Source organism: Cherax quadricarinatus, chromosome 84 (genome assembly GCF_038502225.1).
Source record: "Cherax quadricarinatus isolate ZL_2023a chromosome 84, ASM3850222v1, whole genome shotgun sequence".
NCBI classification, from domain to species: Eukaryota; Metazoa; Arthropoda; class Malacostraca; order Decapoda; family Parastacidae; genus Cherax; species Cherax quadricarinatus.
In genome coordinates, this window is record NC_091375.1 from 9,389,077 (window position 1) to 9,411,390 (window position 22,314).

Genomic DNA, 22,314 nt, shown 5'->3' on the forward strand with positions numbered 1-22,314 from the left:
CTGAACCTCAATGATCCTAGGAAGGCAGCCCTCTGAACCTCAATGATCCTAGGAAGGCAGCCCTCTGAACCTCAATGATCCTAGGAAGGCAGCCCTCTGAACCTCAATGATCCTAGGAAGGCAGCCCTCTGAACCTCAATGATCCTAGGAAGGCAGCCCATGTACAACAATGATCCTAGGAAGGCAGCCCATGTACAACAATGATCCTAGGAAGGCAGCCCATGTACAACAATGATCCTAGGAATGCAGCCCATGTACCTCAATGATCCTAGGAAGGCAGCCCATGTATAATAATAATCCTAGGAAGGCAGCCCATGTACAACAAAGGCAGCCTTCTGAACCTCAATGATCATGATCCTATGATCCTAGGAAGGCAGCCCTCTGCAGCCCATGTACCTAGGAAGGCAATGATCCCCATAGGAAGGCAGCCCATGTATAACAATGATCCTAGGAAGGCAGCCCATGTACAACAATGATCCCAGCCCATGTACTGTACCTCAATGATCCTAGGAATGCAGCCCATGTACCTCAATGATCCTAGGAAGGCAGCCCATGTATAATAATAATCCTAGGAAGGCAGGACATGTATAACAATAATCCTAGGAAGGCAGCCCATGTACAACAATGATCCCAGGAAGGCAGCCCATGTACAACAATGATCCTAGGAAGGCAGCCCATGTACAACAATGATCCTAGGAAGGCAGCCCATGTACAACAATGATCCCAGGAAGGCAGCCCATGTACAACAATGATCCCAGGAAGGCAGCCCATGTACAACAATGATCCCAGGAAGGCAGCCCATGTACAACAATGATCCCAGGAAGGCAGCCCATGTACAACAATGATCCTAGGAAGGCAGCCCATGTACAACAATGATCCTAGGAAGGCAGCCCATGTACAACAATGATCCTAGGAAGGCAGCCCATGTACAACAATGATCCTAGGAAGGCAGCCCATGTACAACAATGATCCTAGGAAGGCAGCCCATGTACCTCAATGATCCTAGGAAGGCAGCCCATGTACAACAATGATCCTAGGAAGGCAGCTCATGTCAGTTGTAACACTGACAGAACACATGGAAGGAAGGTAACACAAGTAGTAACAGTTGTAACACTGACAGAACACATGGAAGGAAGGTAACACAAGTTATAACACTGACAGAACACGTGGAAGGAAGGTAACACAAGTTGTAACACTGACAGAACACATGGAAGGAAGGTAACACAAGTTGTAACACTGACAGAACACATGGAAGGAAGGTAACACAAGTAGTACCACTGACAGAACACATGGAAGGAAGGTAACACAAGTTGTAACACTGACAGAACACATGGAAGGAAGGTAACACAAGTTGTAACACTGACAGAACACATGGAAGGAAGGTAACACAAGTAGTAACACTGACAGAACACATGGAAGGAAGGTAACACAAGTTGTAACACTGACAGAACACATGGAAGGAAGGTAACACAAGTTGTAACACTGACAGAACACATGGAAGGAAGGTAACACAAGTAGTACCACTGACAGAACACATGGAAGGAAGGTAACACAAGTTGTAACACTGACAGAACACATGGAAGGAAGGTAACACAAGTAGTAACACCGACAGAACACATGGAAGGAAGGTAACACAAGTAGTAACACTGACAGAACACATGGAAGGAAGGTAACAAGTTGTAACACTGACAGAACACATGGAAGGAAGGTAACAAGTTGTAACACCGACAGAACACATGGAAGGAAGGTAACACAAGTTGTAACACTGACAGAACACATGGAAGGAAGGTAACACAAGTTGTAACACTGACAGAACACATGGAAGGAAGGTAACACAAGTTGTAACACTGACAGAACACATGGAAGGAAGGTAACACAAGTTGTAACACTGACAGAACACGTGGAAGGAAGGTAACAAGTTGTAACACTGACAGAACACATGGAAGGAAGGTAACACAAGTAGTAACACTGACAGAACACATGGAAGGAAGGTAACACAAGTTGTAACACTGACAGAACACGTGGAAGGAAGGTAACACAAGTTGTAACACTGACAGAACACGTGGAAGGAAGGTAACAAGTTGTAACACTGACAGAACACATGGAAGGAAGGTAACACAAGTTGTAACACTGACAGAACACATGGAAGGAAGGTAACACAAGTTGTAACACTGACAGAACACATGGAAGGAAGGTAACACAAGTAGTAACACTGACAGAACACATGGAAGGAAGGTAACACAAGTTGTAACACTGACAGAACACATGGAAGGAAGGTAACACAAGTAGTAACACCGACAGAACACATGGAAGGAAGGTAACAAGTTGTAACACTGACAGAACACATGGAAGGAAGGTAACACAAGTAGTAACACCGACAGAACACATGGAAGGAAGGTAACACAAGTTGTAACACTGACAGAACACATGGAAGGAAGGTAACACAAGTAGTAACACTGACAGAACACATGGAAGGAAGGTAACACAAGTTGTAACACTGACAGAACACATGGAAGGAAGGTAACAAGTAGTAACACTGACAGAACACATGGAAGGAAGGTAACAAGTTGTAACACTGACAGAACACATGGAAGGAAGGTAACACAAGTAGTAACACTGACAGAACACATGGAAGGTAACACAAGTTGTAACACTGACAGAACACATGGAAGGAAGGTAACACAAGTTGTAACACCGACAGAACACATGGAAGGAAGGTAACACAAGTAGTAACACTGACAGAACACATGGAAGGAAGGTAACACAAGTTGTAACACTGACAGAACACATGGAAGGAAGGTAACACAAGTAGTAACACCGACAGAACACATGGAAGGAAGGTAACAAGTTGTAACACTGACAGAACACATGGAAGGAAGGTAACACAAGTAGTAACACCGACAGAACACATGGAAGGAAGGTAACACAAGTTGTAACACTGACAGAACACATGGAAGGAAGGTAACACAAGTAGTAACACTGACAGAACACATGGAAGGAAGGTAACACAAGTTGTAACACTGACAGAACACATGGAAGGAAGGTAACAAGTAGTAACACTGACAGAACACATGGAAGGAAGGTAACAAGTTGTAACACTGACAGAACACATGGAAGGAAGGTAACACAAGTAGTAACACTGACAGAACACATGGAAGGAAGGTAACACAAGTTGTAACACCGACAGAACACATGGAAGGAAGGTAACACAAGTAGTAACACTGACAGAACACATGGAAGGAAGGTAACACAAGTAGTAACACTGACAGAACACATGGAAGGAAGGTAACACAAGTTGTAACACTGACAGAACACATGGAAGGAAGGTAACAAGTTGTAACACCGACAGAACACATGGAAGGAAGGTAACACAAGTAGTAACACCGACAGAACACATGGAAGGAAGGTAACACAAGTTGTAACACTGACAGAACACATGGAAGGAAGGTAACAAGTTGTAACACCGACAGAACACATGGAAGGAAGGTAACACAAGTTGTAACACTGACAGAACACATGGAAGGAAGGTAACACAAGTTGTAACACTGACAGAACACATGGAAGGAAGGTAACACAAGTAGTACCACTGACAGAACACATGGAAGGAAGGTAACACAAGTTGTAACACTGACAAAACACCTGGAAGGTAACACAAGTTGTAACACTGACGGAACACATGGAAGGAAGGTAACACAAGTAGTAACACTGACAGAACACCTGGAAGGTAACACAAGTTGTAACACTGACAGAACACGTGGAAGGAAGGTAACACAAGTAGTAACACTGACAAAACACCTGGAAGGTAACACAAGTTGTAACACTGACAGAACACACAGGCCGCATCAATCACTCAGTGCTCACAGCCATAAAGAATTATCTACAAGATCAAAACAGACAAAAACAACAAAAACAACGAGCATAAACACTCAACAAATACTATCATATTAAGTTGAACGAGTAACATCAACTGGAAACCTACATTAATGTATTCACATCAAGAGGAGGGAGGAGAGTGTTCAGTGTGCGGGGACCCCCACTCTTCATTTCACAGTTTTACCAACGTTCAATTTTTGTACCAATGGAGACGTCCAATCAGCGGTGATCATATTTCCTGTATGGCAAAAATCAACAACTCTCTACCGTATTTTATGCTGATCAAATCAGTGACGGAAATGAAGAAAAAACACGAATGCAGGAACACGGCCGTGTAGCTCAAGTCTCATACGTGTACTGACGTTTCAAGACCCACTTCCACCACAGTTTCCACCACTATTCATCTCTTTATGGGTGTGAGAAGAACCTGCCTAGTACGGACCATTAGGCGTCCTGCAGTGCTCTTCCTTTTCTATGTTTCCCTCACTTTAAGTTGATTTTCTGTTTGCCAAAATTATTACATCAACTCTTTTTCTTTTAATACTGATGGAGTTCTCCTCGAGTACAAACAATGAGGGACTCGCAGCCTCGGGCAAGTTGATAAAAAGCTTTCCAAGGGGAAAAATATCTTGCATTTCTTACATCATACGGAGTAAAAATGCTGTATGTCCACTAACACGACTGATAGTGGCCTGAGGAACTGCTGGTGGTAGTGGCAGAGGCGGCAGCAGCAGCAGTGGTGGTGGTGGTGGTAGTAGCAGTGGTGGTAGTAGCAGTGGTGGTAGTAGTAGTGGTGGTAGCAGCAGTGGTGGTAGCAGTGGTGGTAGTAGTAGTAGTGGTGGTAGCAGTGGTGGTAGCAGTGGTGGTAGTAGTAGTAGTGGTGGTAGCAGTGGTGGTAGTAGTGGTAGCAGTGGTGGTAGTAGTAGTAGTGGTAGCAGTGGTGGTAGTAGTGGTAACGGTGGTGGTAGTAGTGGTAACGGTAGTGGTAGTAGTGGTGGTAGTAGTAGTGGTAACGGTGGTGGTAGTAGTGGTAGCAGTGGTGGTAGTAGTAGCAGTGGTGGTAGTAGTGGTAGCAGTGGTGGTAGTAGTAGTGGTAGCAGTGGTGGTAGTAGTAGTGGTAGCAGTGGTGGTAGTAGTGGCAGCAGTGGTGGTAGCAGTAGTGGTAGTAGTGGCAGCAGTGGTGGTGGTGGTAGTAGTAGTGGTAGCAGTGGTGGTGGTGGTAGTAGTAGTGGTAGCAGTGGTGGTAGTAGTGGTGGTAGCAGTGGTGGTGGTGGTAGTAGTAGTCGTAGTAGCAGTGGTAGTAGTCGTAGTAGCAGTATTAGTAGTAGTAGTAGCAGCAGCAGCAGCAGTAGTGGTAGTAGTAGTAGTGGTGGTAATAATAGCAGTAGCAGCAATACTAGAAGAGCTAGTTCCACAGATGATGACACCTTCAAGAGAGTTATCAACTAGAGGTAAGGTTACAGTAAGTGTTACCTTGCACACGAGGTGGATGGCCGAGTCTCTCAGCCAGTAGTTACGACGAACCTTTTACAAAATAATAATCCACCCGCACCACAGCCGGTCTTGTAGCCACGTCGTCTAGAATCCTGCAACACCCAAGTCGGACTTTACTGTTGTGAACGCACTTGTCAATATATACACGGGGGGAGATTATTATTATAATCAAGGGGGAAACGCTAAACCCGGAGGATTATACAGCGCCTGGGGGGGGGGATTGTGGAAGGCATTCAGGCTTAATTCGGGGAACTGGAGCACAGATCCAATTCCCTAAATCAAGAGCCCCTCACCAACATCAAGGAACCTTCCTTGAGGGGACGGGGGGAGAGAGAGAGGGGGGGGTAAGAAAGGAGTAGCCATCTTCTAGGTAGATTTATGCAAGAGAATTATATCAACGTTTTGATGACTAATCATGATCATGACCAATCATCATCATTACTTTCTGGATCATAATACAGTAAAATACACACATACTGTACTTTTATCAAGACTGAGGGACTGATTACCTCATCTTCCACTGTTCTCCGTACTGGACTGAAGAAGCCACTGACTGACAAAACGTTACCACAATATACCCAAGTGATACATAAATGTCTCATTTATCAACACACAAAATGTCAGAGTTGTAATTTTGAAGGTGATGTGAGAAGCCATTCAATAATTGAAGATTAAGACATGTGCAACATTTTGGTATCGTTACTGATGAAACGTTTCGCCGTCACAGTAGGCTTCTTCAGTCAAATACGAAGACAGCAGTAGTAATGAAATAAAGATGATGTAATCAGTCCACCAACCTTAGAGAAAAATTATTTGAGGTGGTCAGTCCCTCAGCCAATTTGTTTATATATAAAAACTGGTACCCATAAGGCCCACTACTACTCCCAACTCTCCACTAAATTAACTACCCTAATTCTGAGAGTTTGAAGTCAATCGGAAGAGGTATTCATAGGACCCATGTACAATACTTGGATATTAATACTGTAAGGAAAAAGTGGGTTGTAAGTGGGGTTAGGGTTGTTCAGGCAACCAGGAACCATTAGCGAGTTACGTCGCGCACCCTCCCCCCCTCTAGCGGGCTGGGGCGAAACTCTAGTTCCTGGTGTCTGATTTGTTTCAATTTCTACTCCTGGTAGTATTGACTTTACCTGGTGTGGGTTGAAGTTTGGAGCGTCACTTCACCTCTATTCTTCTCCTGATCAGGTAAGGTGAGCTACCAGGAGTATTACTGTTCGTTACTTTTTATTTGCTGGTTACCAGTAATGATTTTGGCAATTACCACTCTTTTTCGTTCTTAAGTGTTATATTATCATAACCATTTGGTAACCCGTTTATTTTTTATTACCAGCTCTGTTCCTGGCGTGGCCATCCAGGGTAGACGCCAGATAAAGGAGCAAGACACTTGTTAATTGGACTTATTAACATATCCGACTACTACCGGCCCTTATTTATTCTACATGTGGTGCTCTAACCAAGTGGTACGGGAGATTCCAGAACGCCGGACTGTTACCATCCGCCCAGGATTACTTACATCGTCTTAAACATCAGAGATTCATCCAGGGCCTTGCCTACTCTTGCCCAACTACACCACCACAACCAAAGGCCATTTTTATTATATTTAAATTTTAAGTAAAATCCTGTAAAGTAAAAGGACACAAGTGCAACTAATGTGACATTTTTATTGTGGCAACGTTTCGCATCCAAGAGCTTTATCAAGCTCCTGGAGAGCGAAACGTTGCCACAATAAAATGTCACATTAGTTGCACTTGTGTCCTTTTACTTTACATATTGTCGGAAATTCTACCAACTTTATTACAAGCAAAATCCTCAAAAAAATCATCATGCTTATTATTCGTACAGTCGTTTCTTTATTTTTCCATTATTTTTTTTTTTCTCAGATGGAAGGCGTTCCACTGACAAATATATTACTGAAACCTATCGCCTGCCCAGCAGACTTCTTAAGTAGAATATAGAAGTGACATTTAAAATGGAGACAGTGAAAGCGGAGAAGCCAGACATTTAAACTGTGTCCCCTCAAGGAAGGTTCCTTGATGTTGGTGAGGGGCTCTTGATTTAGGGAATTGGATCTGTGCTCCAGTTCCCCGAATTAAGCCTGAATGCCTTCCACATCCCCCCCCCCCCAGGCGCTGTATAATCCTCCGGGTTTAGCGCTTCCCCCTTGATTATAATAATATAATTTAATGTGAGGGCCGCATTCTTCTCCTAGAAGTGCCACATGTAGGCCGCAGGTTGGAGACTCCTGCATTAACCAGGTACTCTCTAATAAATGCATAAAAACTAAGTGGCTTACGCGCTGACCTGGAGTTTTAAAATAACCTTGCCGCGAGTTTAATCCCCACCCGTACCGTGCTTTAACTAATACCTTATTTGCTTACAGGACATTAACCAGTCAATAATACGAACTTTCCGTCGAGATAAACACGGCAAAACTTTTACCATGAAGTCTCTTGTAAGTTCCATTCTCAACTTATCTCGCAGAATATAAATAGCAGAGTGGAACTTGCACAGCCCAGGAACAATACTTAAATTTTTTTCCAGACAAACCAGTGATTAGGATTTGAAGTCGATAAAGGGAGACAATTCTCCAGTCATTGTCAACCTGGTACTCGGGTCAACGCCCCCACGGCTCAGTCTTTGACCAGGCCTCCAGGTGGATCAGGGCCTGATCAACCAGGCTATTACTGCTGGCCGTACGTAGTCCAACATATGAACCACAGCCCGGCTGATCCGGCACTAAGTATCTGTCCAGCTCCCTCTTGAAGGCAGCCAGGGGCCTATTGGTAATTCCCCTTATGCTTAGTGGGAGGCTGTTGAACAGTCTTGGGGAGAACCCACGAGTGTTGAGCCTTCACCTGTCAAGTTAAGTGGTACAGTCACACTAGCATCTTGACCAGTCAGAACAACAAGTGGTACAGTCACACTAGCATCTTGACCAGTCAGAACAACAAGTGGTACAGTCACACTGCATCTTGACCAGTCAGAACAACAAGTGGTACAGTCACACTAGGGTAGATGATTAACCGTCCACATTTGATTTCCTATGTGACTCATCCACACTTCCGGTGTAGTGACAGGTGTGGCAGCAGTGACTGGTGGCTACGTGTGGCAGCAGAGACTGGTGGCCACCTGTCCCCCAGCAGAGACTGGTGGCCACGTGTGTCCCAGCAGTGACTGGTGGCCACGTGTGTCCCAGCAGTGACTGGTGGCTACGTGTGTCCCAGCAGTGACTGGTGGCTACGTGTGTCCCAGCAGTGACTGGTGGCTACGTGTGTCCCAGCAGTGACTGGTGCACCCACACTAACGTGCTCACAGGTGTGACAGCAGTATGTTAATAGGCCCCACCCACTCACCCTTCCACCCACCCACCTGGGTGTCATTAAAAATACTGTTGGTATGTCACAGTTTATTGCAAATGACCACAGAGCTGACAGGTGTAACACTTGTGCAGAGAGAGAGACTGACTCTGACAAGTGCTCCTCCCTCGTCCTCCTCCACTATCTCCACCAAGTGTCAGATTAACCAAGCATATGGCTACGTAGGGCAGCGGGCCGCCAACAGCAACCACCTTTTTGAACAGTCAATTAACTGTCCCCAGGCCAGGCTGTGAGGCTAGAAAAACTGTTGTATTCTGTCACCACCACTATACCTATCACAACTATCCCTACCACCACCACTACAATCACTATCCCTACCACAATCACCACTATCACTACAATCACCACTAACCCTACCACCACCACCACTATCCCTACTACCACCACAATCACCACTCCCTACCACCACCAGCACCACAATCACCACTCTCCCTACCACCAGCACCACAATACCTCGCTCAAAATATTATTAGTTTATACAAGCTTAAATTAATTTTCACGCTGATAAGATAAACACCATCTTAAGAGGAATATAAATAATAAGACCACGGAGAGGGGAATATTGTCTGTGTTCACCTAGCTGTGGTTGCAGGGGTCGAGTCATAGTTCCTGGCCCCGCCACTTCACTAGTCGCCACTGGGTCACTCTTCCTGCTCCATGAGCTTTATCATACGTCTTCTTAAAGCTATGTATGGATCCTGCCTCCACTACATCACTTCTCAAGACTATTCCACTTCCTGACAACTCTGTGACCGAAGAAATACTTCCTAACACCCCCGTGATTCATCCGAGTCTTCAACTTCCAACTGTTGCTGTGTCCCATCTCTGGAACATCGTGTCTGTCCACCTTGTCGATTCCTCTCAGTATTTCATATGTCGTTATCATATCCCCCTATCTCTCCTGTCCTCCAGTGTCGTCAGGTCGATTTCCCTAAATAAGATGTGCATGACGACCCTGATAGTATAGAGGTTAATAAGGTGTGCATGACGACCTAACTGTCACCACCTGCCACAGAGTACGCAGCACCACACTCAAGCCCATACGTAGTTAGGTAACAAGAGAATGGCTACAGACTGACAGTATAACTGGTTTTAAAGTCGACTTTAAACACGAAACTGAACCAGAGAGTCTTTGAGGGAAGAACCACAACAACACACAATATACAGCAGACAGAGAAACTCCGAGATAAAAGGGATCGTGGACAAGGGAACACAAATGGAAGTTAAAGATGCAAATGAGCCACGGGGAAGTTAGGAAATACTTATTCAGCCTGAGGGTGGCCAGGAAGTGGAATGACCTAGACGAGGTGGTAGAACAAGGTGGTGCTCACTAAGCTTTGCTAGCGGGGTGCTCAAGGCAGCCTCACACACCACCTCTGCTCATCCCATCACTCTTTCTAAAGTAAAAAAAAAAAGTGGTAGTCTGCATAATCATATCAGCACAGGAACCAATTTATATTGAACTATTGATGGCTCTTACACCAAGAAAAGCTTTTAATTTGCATACGACAAGATTTAAATAGAAAAAAAAATCAAACCTGTATCTTTAACGTGACTGCTGTCCAAGTCAGATACACAAGAGAGAACAGTGAAGCACCTGCAGAATGATTAGTAAATACAAGACAAGAAGAATGGTGTAGCGAAGGAAAAGTCGCTTTGTAAACAATAGAACATAGTAAAGTGGATAATCTGCATAGTTCTAGATTATTAAAAATGTATATCAATATATATCACACAAGATACTGATCCATCAAGAGGAGCAGCAGAGATAACGGGAAAGTGACTCACATTACAGAATGTGTACCCCTCAAGGAAGGTTCCTTGATGTTGGTGAGGGGCTCTTGATTTAGGGAATTGGATCTGTGCTCCAGTTCCCCGAATTAAGCCTGAATGCCTTCCACATCCCCCCCCCAGGCGCTGTATAATCCTCCGGGTTTAGCGCTTCCCCTTGATTATAATAATAATACAGAATGTGTATAGGGAAGACGACAGTGTCAGAGACGGAGTATCACGAGGGACACAGGTGGAAAGTGGTGTTTCACAAGGGTCAGTGCTCCCCCCCCCTCCACACATATCGTTTACTGCCCACACAGCCAGTAAAGCATTTAAATTACTAGAAATGCCTTAAATTCCTGAATATGTACTCATTGGAGCGGAGGAAAGTGAGTTACACGATAACATATACCTGGAAGGTACTCGAGGGTCTGGTTCCAAATCAGCATACTGCCATAACAACATAGTGGAACGAGAGATATGGGAGGAAGTGCAAAGTAAACCCAGTGAAAAGCAGGGGTGCGGTGGTAACAATAAGGGAACACTGTATCAACATCCGTGGCCCCAGACTATTCGACATCTTACCAGAAGACATCAAACACGGCTGGGACAAGTGTAGAACTCTTCAAGAGGATACTGGAGAAGTATATTCACCAGGTGCCAGATCAACCAGGTTGTTATGGATATGTGGGCCAGCAGGCCACCATCAGCAACAGCCTGGTTGACCAAACTAGCACCAGACGAGCCTGGCCCATGGCCGGGTTCCGGCAGTAGAAACACTCTCGAAACTCATTAAAGGTATATCAAAAGCAAAGGTGCCTCTCACACACAAAACAATGTTCCATCAGAAACAGTTTTATATGTCACTGCTTGAAGTTTATGTTAAATTAATAAGAATAAAAAGAGAAGCCACGTAAAGACTTCAAGAAGGTTTAGACTACAAGGATACTTAGACACATGGAAATCTATCCTACCAAGTGCCAAGTTATGAATATCAGGGAAGGTGAAAGAAAACAGGTGACGGAGCACGGACATAATATACAGAACATAACATCCAAGGAACTCAGCAGTAGAATAATGTATGAACCTCAACAATGACTGCGTCAACACCTTATATACGACACACCTCATATCTAATTACCGCGCATGAAGCACCTGGCTGCTGCTGCTGCCCACACATGATCAACCTGTGTGGAAACTAGGAACACATCAAGATTGATGCCACAGCTGAGAGAGTTGACCAAGACTGATGCCACAGCTGAGAGAGTTGTCCAAGACTGATGCCAGAGCTGAGAGAGTTGTCCAAGACTGATGCCAGAGCTGAGAGGGTTGACCAAAACTGATGCCAGAGCTGAGAGAGTTGTCCAAGACTGATGCCACAGCTGAGAGAGTTGTCCAAGACTGATGCCACAGCTGAGAGAGTTGTCCAAGACTGATGCCACAGCTGAGAGAGTTGTCCAAGACTGATGCCAGAGCTGAGAGGGTTGACCAAGACTGATGCCAGAGCTGAGAGAGTTGTCCAAGACTGATGCCAGAGCTGAGAGGGTTGACCAAGACTGATGCCAGAGCTGAGAGGGTTGACCAAGACTGATGCCAGAGCTGAGAGGGTTGACCAAGACTGATGCCAGAGCTGAGAGGGTTGTCCAAGACTGATGCCAGAGCTGAGAGGGTTGTCCAAGACTGATGCCAGAGCTGAGAGGGTTGACCAAGACTGATGCCAGAGCTGAGAGGGTTGACCAAGACTGATGCCAGAGCTGAGAGGGTTGTCCAAGACTGATGCCAGAGCTGAGAGGGTTGTCCAAGACTGATGCCAGAGCTGAGAGAGTTGACCAAGACTGATGCCAGAGCTGAGAGGGTTGACCAAGACTGATGCCAGAGCTGAGAGGGTTGTCCAAGACTGATGCCAGAGCTGAGAGGGTTGTCCAAGACTGATGCCAGAGCTGAGAGGGTTGTCCAAGACTGATGCCAGAGCTGAGAGGGTTGTCCAAGACTGATGCCAGAGCTGAGAGGGTTGTCCAAGACTGATGCCAGAGCTGAGAGGGTTGTCCAAGACTGATGCCAGAGCTGAGAGGGTTGACCAAGACTGATGCCAGAGCTGAGAGGGTTGACCAAGACTGATGCCAGAGCTGAGAGGGTTGTCCAAGACTGATGCCAGAGCTGAGAGGGTTGACCAAGACTGATGCCAGAGCTGAGAGGGTTGACCAAGACTGATGCCAGAGCTGAGAGGGTTGTCCAAGACTGATGCCAGAGCTGAGAGGGTTGTCCAAGACTGATGCCAGAGACTGATGCCAGAGCTAAGAGGGTTGTCCAAGACTGATGCCAGAGCTGAGAGGGTTGACCAAGACTGATGCCAGAGCTGAGAGGGTTGACCAAGACTGATGCCAGAGCTGAGAGGGTTGTCCAAGACTGATGCCAGAGCTGAGAGGGTTGTCCAAGACTGATGCCAGAGCTGAGAGGGTTGACCAAGACTGATGCCAGAGCTGAGAGGGTTGACCAAGACTGATGCCAGAGCTGAGAGGGTTGTCCAAGACTGATGCCAGAGCTGAGAGGGTTGTCCAAGACTGATGCCAGAGCTGAGAGGGTTGACCAAGACTGATGCCAGAGCTGAGAGGGTTGTCCAAGACTGATGCCAGAGCTGAGAGGGTTGTCCAAGACTGATGCCAGAGCTGAGAGGGTTGTCCAAGACTGATGCCAGAGCTGAGAGGGTTGTCCAAGACTGATGCCAGAGCTGAGAGGGTTGTCCAAGACTGATGCCAGAGCTGAGAGGGTTGTCCAAGACTGATGCCAGAGCTGAGAGGGTTGTCCAAGACTGATGCCAGAGCTGAGAGGGTTGACCAAGACTGATGCCAGAGCTGAGAGGGTTGTCCAAGACCAACACTGATGCCAGAGCTGAGAGGGTTGTCCAAGACTGATGCCAGAGCTGAGAGGGTTGTCCAAGACTGATGCCAGAGCTGAGAGGGTTGACCAAGACTGATGCCAGAGCTGAGAGGGTTGACCAAGACTGATGCCAGAGCTGAGAGGGTTGTCCAAGACTGATGCCAGAGCTGAGAGGGTTGTCCAAGACTGATGCCAGAGCTGAGAGGGTTGTCCAAGACTGATGCCAGAGCTGAGAGGGTTGTCCAAGACTGATGCCAGAGCTGAGAGGGTTGTCCAAGACTGATGCCAGAGCTGAGAGGGTTGTCCAAGACTGATGCCAGAGCTGAGAGGGTTGACCAAGACTGACTGATGCCAAGACTGATGCTGAGAGGGTTGTCCAAGACTGATGCCAGAGCTGAGAGGGTTGTCCAAGACTGATGCCAGAGCTGAGAGGGTTGACCAAGACTGATGCCAGAGCTGAGAGGGTTGACCAAGACTGATGCCAGAGCTGAGAGGGTTGTCCAAGACTGATGCCAGAGCTGAGAGGGTTGTCCAAGACTGATGCCAGAGCTGAGAGGGTTGACCAAGACTGATGCCAGAGCTGAGAGGGTTGACCAAGACTGATGCCAGAGCTGAGAGGGTTGTCCAAGACTGATGCCAGAGCTGAGAGGGTTGTCCAAGACTGATGCCAGAGCTGAGAGGGTTGTCCAAGACTGATGCCAGAGCTGAGAGGGTTGTCCAAGACTGATGCCAGAGCTGAGAGGGTTGTCCAAGACTGATGCCAGAGCTGAGAGGGTTGTCCAAGACTGATGCCAGAGCTGAGAGGGTTGACCAAGACTGATGCCAGAGCTGAGAGGGTTGACCAAGACTGATGCCAGAGCTGAGAGGGTTGTCCAAGACTGATGCCAGAGCTGAGAGGGTTGTCCAAGACTGATGCCAGAGCTGAGAGGGTTGACCAAGACTGATGCCAGAGCTGAGAGGGTTGACCAAGACTGATGCCAGAGCTGAGAGGGTTGTCCAAGACTGATGCCAGAGCTGAGAGGGTTGTCCAAGACTGATGCCAGAGCTGAGAGAGTTGACCAAGACTGATGCCAGAGCTGAGAGGGTTGACCAAGACTGATGCCAGAGCTGAGAGGGTTGTCCAAGACTGATGCCAGAGCTGAGAGGGTTGTCCAAGACTGATGCCAGAGCTGAGAGGGTTGTCCAAGACTGATGCCAGAGCTGAGAGGGTTGTCCAAGACTGATGCCAGAGCTGAGAGGGTTGTCCAAGACTGATGCCAGAGCTGAGAGGGTTGTCCAAGACTGATGCCAGAGCTGAGAGGGTTGTCCAAGACTGATGCCAGAGCTGAGAGGGTTGACCAAAACTGATGCCAGAGCTGAGAGGGTTGACCAGGGTTGACCAAGACTGATGCCAGAGCTGAGAGACTGGTTGACCAAGACTGATGCCAGAGCTGAGAGGGTTGACCAAGACTGATGCCAGAGCTGAGAGGGTTGTCCAAGACTGATGCCAGAGCTGAGAGGGTTGACCAAGACTGATGCCAGAGCTGAGAGGGTTGACCAAGACTGATGCCAGAGCTGAGAGGGTTGACCAAGACTGATGCCAGAGCTGAGAGGGTTGACCAAGACTGATGCCAGAGCTGAGAGGGTTGACCAAGACTGATGCCAGAGCTGAGAAGACTGATGCCAGAGCTGAGAGGGTGTCCAAGACTGATGCCAGAGCTAAGAGGGTTGTCCAAGACTGATGCCAGAGCTGAGAGGGTTGTCCAAGACTGATGCCAGAGCTGAGAGGATGTTGACCAAGACTGATGCCAGAGCTGAGGGTTGACCAAGGATGTTGACCAAGACTGATGCCAGAGCTGAGAGGGTTGTCCAAGACTGATGCCAGAGCTAAGAGGGTTGACCAAGACTGATGCCAGAGCTAAGAGGGTTGTCCAAGACTGATGCCAGAGCTGAGAGGGTTGACCAAGACTGATGCCAGAGCTGAGAGGGTAAGAGGGTTGACCAAGACTGATGCCAGAGCTGAGAGGGTTGTGTCCAGAGACTGATGCCAGAGCTGAGAGGGTTGTCCAAGACTGATGCCAGAGCTGAGAGGGTTGTCCAAGACTGATGCCAGAGCTGAGAGGGTTGTCCAGAGCTGAGAGGGTTGACAAGACTGATGCCAGAGCTGAGAGGGTTGTCCAAGACTGATGCCAGAGCTGAGAGGGTTGTCCAAGACTGATGCCAGAGCTGAGAGGGTTGACCAAGACTGATGCCAGAGCTGAGAGGGTTGACCAAGACTGATGCCAGAGCTGAGAGGGTTGTCCAAGACTGATGCCAGAGCTGAGAGGGTTGTCCAAGACTGATGCCAGAGCTGAGAGGGTTGACCAAGACTGATGCCAGAGCTGAGAGGGAGGGTTGTCCAAGACTGATGCCAGAGCTGAGAGGGTTGACCAAGACTGATGCCAGAGCTGAGAGGGTTGACTAAGACTGATGCCAGAGCTGAGAGGGTTGACCAAGACTGATGCCAGAGCTGAGAGGGTTGACTAAGACTGATGCCAGAGCTGAGAGGGTTGTCCAAGACTGATGCCAGAGCTGAGAGGGTTGTCCAAGACTGATGCCAGAGCTGAGAGGGTTGTCCAAGACTGATGCCAGAGCTGAGAGGGTTGACCAAGACTGATGCCAGAGCTGAGAGGGTTGTCCAAGACTGATGCCAGAGCTGAGAGGGTTGACCAAGACTGATGCCAGAGCTGAGAGGGTTGACCTAGGATAGGCTGACCTTTATAGAAACAGAACCAGGCAGCCCTTGTCACAGTGTCAGGGGCTGCCACGCATACCTTCTGCCTTTCCGAACAGAATTTCCCCTCCTATCTGTTGCTGTCTTACACCACAGCATAGTTCCTAACGACGCAAGAGTGCGTAACATCTCCAGCAAAAGATTATCTCTATGTGACTTGTCCTCTCTCTCTCTTTATATATATATATATATATATAAAATATATATATATATATATATATATATATATATATATATATATATATATATATATATATATATATATTACACACACACAGTAAGTTCACATTAAACAGGTGATATCAGAATATGCAAAACAACCACTGTGAAAGAATAGTCAAATTCGAAGCGCATTCGTGACTTCTCACATAATCAAGGAACTACGAGTCCTTGATAATGTGAGAACTCGTGAAGTCGCTTGGAATTTCACTATTTTTTTCACAGTGGTTGGATTCTCACATTATCAAGGACTCATAGTTCCTTGATTATGTGAGAAGTCACGAATGCGCTTCGAATTTGACTATTCTTGTTCCTTGATAATGTGAGTAGTCACGAAAGCGCTTGGAATTTCTCTATTCTTTCACAGTGGTTGTTTTGCATATTCTGAAATCACATGTTTACTGTGATCTTATTGAATAATTTATATATATATATATATATATATATATATATATATATATATATATATATATATATATATATATATATATATATATATTATTATATATGTATTCCAAATGTTTTCGAGTCTCAAATCCCGTCATCAGTGATAAAATATAAAAGAACAAGTTACCAAACAAACCAGATCTGGTTTATATAAAACAAAACAAAAACGACTATTTAAAACGCACTTATAACATTAAAATTAAAGAGAAGCACACAAGTGTAACCTAACAATGTTTAAATAACTGTTAACCTAACAACAAACATGTGAACTAACATACAAACATTAACATGAGTGTATCAACAGCTGCAACCATTCTCTCTCTCTCTCTCTCTCTCTCTCTCTCTCTCTGTCTCTGTCTCACACACACACACACACACATACAGTGGAGTGGAGGCAGGATCCATACATAGCTTCAAGAAGAGATACGATTAAACTCATGTTTCAGGAAGAGAGTGGACCTAGTAGGGACCAGCGAAGAGACGGGGCCAGGAGCTGTGGCTCAACCCCTACAACCACAAATAGGCGAGTACTTCACAAACCCCCCAGTTCAAATTCCCGAAAAACCCAAGATGTGTAACAAATGTTTATTAAATTTCGATAACAAGTATGACAGCCCCGTGAATCCAGGGACCAATAATGTCAGCAACTGTGGCGGGGCCAGGAGCTGAGACTCTACCCCCGCAAACAACTCCACGAGTACACACGCATAATGTTTGATCTGAGTGTTGCTTTATAAAGTTTGAAACCTATCCTCTTGATTCTAATGGTTAAGATAGTGCATTACTTGTACACCACCAGTAATGGTTAAGGCAGTACATCACTTGTACACCAGTACTGGTTAAGATAGCACATTACACCAGTAATGGTTAAGATAGCACATTACACCAGTAATGGTTAAGATAGCACATTACACCAGTAATGGTTAAGATAGCACATTACACCAGTAATGGTTAAGATAGCACATTACACCAGTAATGGTTAAGATAGCACATTACACCAGTAATGGTTAAGATAGCACATTACACCAGTAATGGTTAAGATAGCACATTACACCAGTAATGGTTAAGATAGCACATTACTTGTACACAACGAGTACTGGTTATTAAATTACACACATACCAAGATATACAACACCTTCAAGTATACACACAATGCTGATCTCAGAGAATATACAACCAAAGGTGTATACAATCACCTCTCTCATAAGATTCTTAAAGACAATTGAATAAGTGTATGATAAGTCCGTCATAATATGTGATGTTGACTTTTGGCTTCATTTTTTTTCACTTTTATAAACGACACTACATACAATAATTTTATAATAAATTCCCATGAATATTTGAAAAAAGGGGTATTGAATACACAAAAATCAGACCGAAGAGGAATAAGACATCTGTGCAATACCTGGCCAAGTGCTCCTGATGATACTGGAGGACAGGTCCTCCGGTGTCATCAGGTAGAGTTCCCTTAACCTCTCCTCCCTCAGAGGACATACCCCGTAGCTCTGGGACTAGTCTCGTTGCAAACTTCTGCTGGTGCTGCATACTCCAGTATGTGCCTGACGTACATAGTATAGTGTCGTGAATGACTCTTTACTCAGATGTCGGAAAGCTTAGATTTGCCAGACGCGCATTTGCTGCAGCAGGTATTTGGTTGATGTGCTCCTTAGGGAATATGCTCGGTATGATACTCGCCACTAGGTCCTTCTCCTTGAGCGAGGTTTGCAGCCTTTCCCCCTCCCCCCGAGCCTGTACTCCGTCTGCGGTCTTCTTTGTCCTTTCCCGGGCTTCATAACATTGCATTTGGTGGGGTTAAATTCCAGGAGATATTTGTCAGACCGCTCGTATTCTCATTAATATCACGTCATCTGCGAACACGGATACGTCCCTTCTGTCATGTCAGTTATGCATACAAGAAACAGCACCCGCCCAAGGACTGGACCTTGTGGAACCCCACTCGACACATGCACCCATTCAGACACCTCGTCATGGACCATCACTCGCCTGATTACCTGGCCTCTATTTTCTTCCTGATGTGGCTATATAACAACTTTGGATTAGATTTGGCTTTCGATGCTATGTCATTCTCAAATTAACGTTGAGCCTCCCTCCTTACCGATGCATCCTTATTTCTAGCTCTTTGGCTCAGCTTGTTTTCCCGAGTTCTTTGCCTCTATACTTTTTCCATGCTCTGGCACATCTGTTAAACCATGGGCTCACTTTGATCTTCCTATTGCTTCTAATGCCCCTGGAGACGAACTTCGCCTCACTGCACTCTGTAGCCACACGTTTACTCTCATTCACTGTCGTTCCCTCTAGTTCTTTCTCGCACTGCACCTCGTACAAGAACTGCCTCATGCCTGTGTAGTCCCTCTTTTGAAGTTTGACTTCCTCCCTCTTTCCTGTGCTACTTCACTTTATTAATTCCACAAGATATTCGAAACTCAGGACCGCGTGGTTACTAGAGCCTAGAGGATTTTTGTATGTAATATTCCCTATGTTGTAACCTCTCGAAGTGAATACAAGGTCCAGCCTTGATGGTTCATCCTCTCTGGTGTATCCCTAACATTTTGACGCATGAAGTTCTCCATTACCACCTCCAGCATCTTAGCCATCCACGTTTGTCCTCCACGTGGTTCTAGTTTTTTCCAGTCTCCTTGTGGTTAAAGTCCCCTATGATAAGCAGCTTTGCCCTGCTCATGTGGGCCCTTTTTGTCCACCTCAACTAGTGCATCATCCACCACTGCACTGTTGCTTTTATCATACTCTTGTCTTGGTCTCTTGCTATGTAGTGGAGGGTTGTACATTACTTCCACCACCACCTTGGGACCCCCAGTCTTAAGCGTGCCTACTATATAGTTATCTCGCTTTTCCTCTATGTATTCCTCCCATCTCCTCAAAACTCCAGTTTCTGATGAGCAGTGCTACTCTACCTCTGTTCCCTCAATCTTTCCTTAGAATCGGATAACCAGTCGGGAAGATGGCATCTGTTATTATGCTGTAAAGGTTTGTCTCTTCGACCACTATGCTGTCTGGGGGATGGTTCCACGATTCGTCAGTGCCACTCCTCACTCGTATTTGTTATTTCCTCTTTGTTAGCATACCATACCTTCAGCTTCTTTTCCATTATGTATTGTTTTCCGGTTCGTGGGATCTTGGATTCCTGTTTTTTCCCCAAGAGTAAGAGGGAATGTGGGAGGGGTTGTTTCAGGTTGGCGGTATGGGATTTTGTGAGAGGCTGCTATAAGGAAGGCATTTGTACTGGGGGGGAGTAGGGGCTGTGGGTGTAGAGAATGGTCTGTTTTGGGTTATTGTGCTTGGTTGAGAGGGGTTGTGTGGTTGGTTGGTTATTTGTGCTTGGTGGTCCTCCCGAGCACGAGCTTCCATATCTCTCTCTCCTTATAATAATAATCTTTATTTCTACAAGTACATGTACAAGGTATACAGGCCTAAACAACATCAATGACATACTACAATATACAAAGCCCCTTGTTATGCTGAGCATTTCGGGAAAATTAGGTCACTTATCCCAGGATGCGACCCACATCAGTCGACTAACACTCAGGTACCCATTTTACTGATGGGTGAATAGGGACAGCAGGTCTCTTACGGAAACAAGTCCTAATGTTTTCCAGCCGTACCAGGGATACAATCCCCGGATCTCAGTGTGTTAGCCGAGTACGATAGAGCTAGCTGCCTCGGCCATCTTTGTGCCCACTCTCTAGGTTGCTCCCGTTCCTGTTGTGTGTACTCACCTATTTGTGGTTGCAGGGGTCGAGTCGTAGCTGCTGGCCCTATGTGCGCGTGCGTGCGTGTGCACTGGAGGCAGCAGGGTTGTGTAGTGGTGTGTGAGGAGACAGTCAGTGGGCTGAGATAAGAGAAGGGATGTGTGACATCCTGTGACTTTCACTAAGATAACACATCACCAATGAGGGACAAGTCCTGATGTCCAGACAACCACATGGATGACCAGGAGGAGACAGACGCTAGGAGACATGCTGAAGAAGAGCGAGAAGACAGGTGGCAGAAAAGAGAGAAGACAATCTGAAGGAGAAGGAAGACGACGATGAGACGGGGGAGAAGGAAGGAAGAGAGACAAGTAATGCCTGCCCCCCCTCTCATCTCCGACTGCTTGACAGAGTAGAGAACAGCGCAAGAAGTCTCATCTCTCGCCTGGACCCATCCTGGATAGATCTGTCATTTCAGCAGAGCCTTCAACATAGGAGGGATGTGGGTGGCCTTACTGTTATGTGCAAGGCCAATATTGTCAAAGTACCACAATTGGATCCACTTCGAGGACAGCGTGAAACAAGCTTTTATGCCACAAGACGGGCAGAAAGCAGCAACTTCACTCTGGCTGTACCCTTCTCCAGAACATCACTCCATCTGAGATCATATATACCCAGGATGACTCGAGTATGGAACACATTCGTACAGCATAATGATGTCAACGAGATAGTCAGTTGATCAAATGAAAATGCTGGCCCACAGATGGTTCCAACTCCATCCTGTTCCCTACTTGTATGTCTCATAACAATAAAAATGCTTTCAAATGAGCTGATGTAGGTAACAGCTCTTAGCTTGTCAATAAAGTTAGGAATCCTTAACCTGTAAATAGCTTGTCAATAAAGCTAGGGATCCTTAACCTTGTCAAACCCTGTGTACAGAGAGAGAGAGAGAGAGAGAGAGAGAGAGAGAGAGAGAGAGAGAGAGAGAGAGAGAGAGAGAGAGAGAGAAATATACCACCACTCATGAATCACCCACACATGTCAAACTTGTGGATTTTAACACCAGGTGACTATTAAGAGGCCGCTGCTACCCAGCTTCTTCCACCATGCAATTTCAACACCATAAACGCCGATAAATTAGACACGTGTACAACACTTGGGTATCTTTATTACCGAAGCTTGACTGGAATCATTAACACTTGAGGTCTAAGTACCCAAGATAAGCCAGGAAAGCCACGCAGGAGGGAGATATATATCATAATCTACACTTGGAAAATCTTGGAAGGAATGGTCCCAAATCTGCACACAGAAATCACTCCCTACGAAAGTAAAAGACTGGGCAGGCGATGCAAAATGCCCCCAATAAAAAGTAGGGGCGCCATTGGTACACTAAGAGAAAACACCATAAGTGTCCGGGGCCCAAGACTGTTCAACAGCCTCCCATCAAGCATTAGGGGAATTGCCAATAAACCCCTGGCTGCCTTCAAGAGAGAGCTGGACAGATACCTAAAGTCAGTGCCGGATCAGCCGGGCTGTGGCTCGTACGTTGGACTGCGTGCGGCTAGCAGTAACAGCCTAGTTGATCAGGCCCTGATCCATCGGGAGGCCTGGTCATGGACCGGGCAGCGGGGGCGTTGATCCCCGGAATAACCTCCAGGTAACTGTACCTTCCATAGGTCCTTTTTCCCAGGATGCTCCCCCACACCTAACAACCCAGTACCTATTTACTACTGGGTGAACTGGGTAGGCAACAAGT

The 22,314-nt window shown here is 46.2% G+C and overlaps 1 protein-coding gene across 7 annotated transcripts in view; it reads right to left on the minus strand.

Annotated features, from left to right (window-relative positions):
• The window catches only part of sigmar (Tumor necrosis factor alpha-induced protein 8-like protein sigmar), a 220,724-nt gene that overhangs the window by 172,719 nt on the left and 25,691 nt on the right, over positions 1-22,314 (minus strand). For 3 of the 7 annotated variants that reach the window (XM_070103046.1, XM_070103040.1, XM_070103041.1), the window contains exon 2: positions 5,347-5,459. The exons of the other annotated variants lie outside the window; for them this stretch is intronic. The gene's annotated coding sequence lies outside the window, so the exon portion shown is untranslated. The remainder of the gene's footprint in view (positions 1-5,346; positions 5,460-22,314) is intronic. 7 annotated transcript variants of the gene reach the window in all.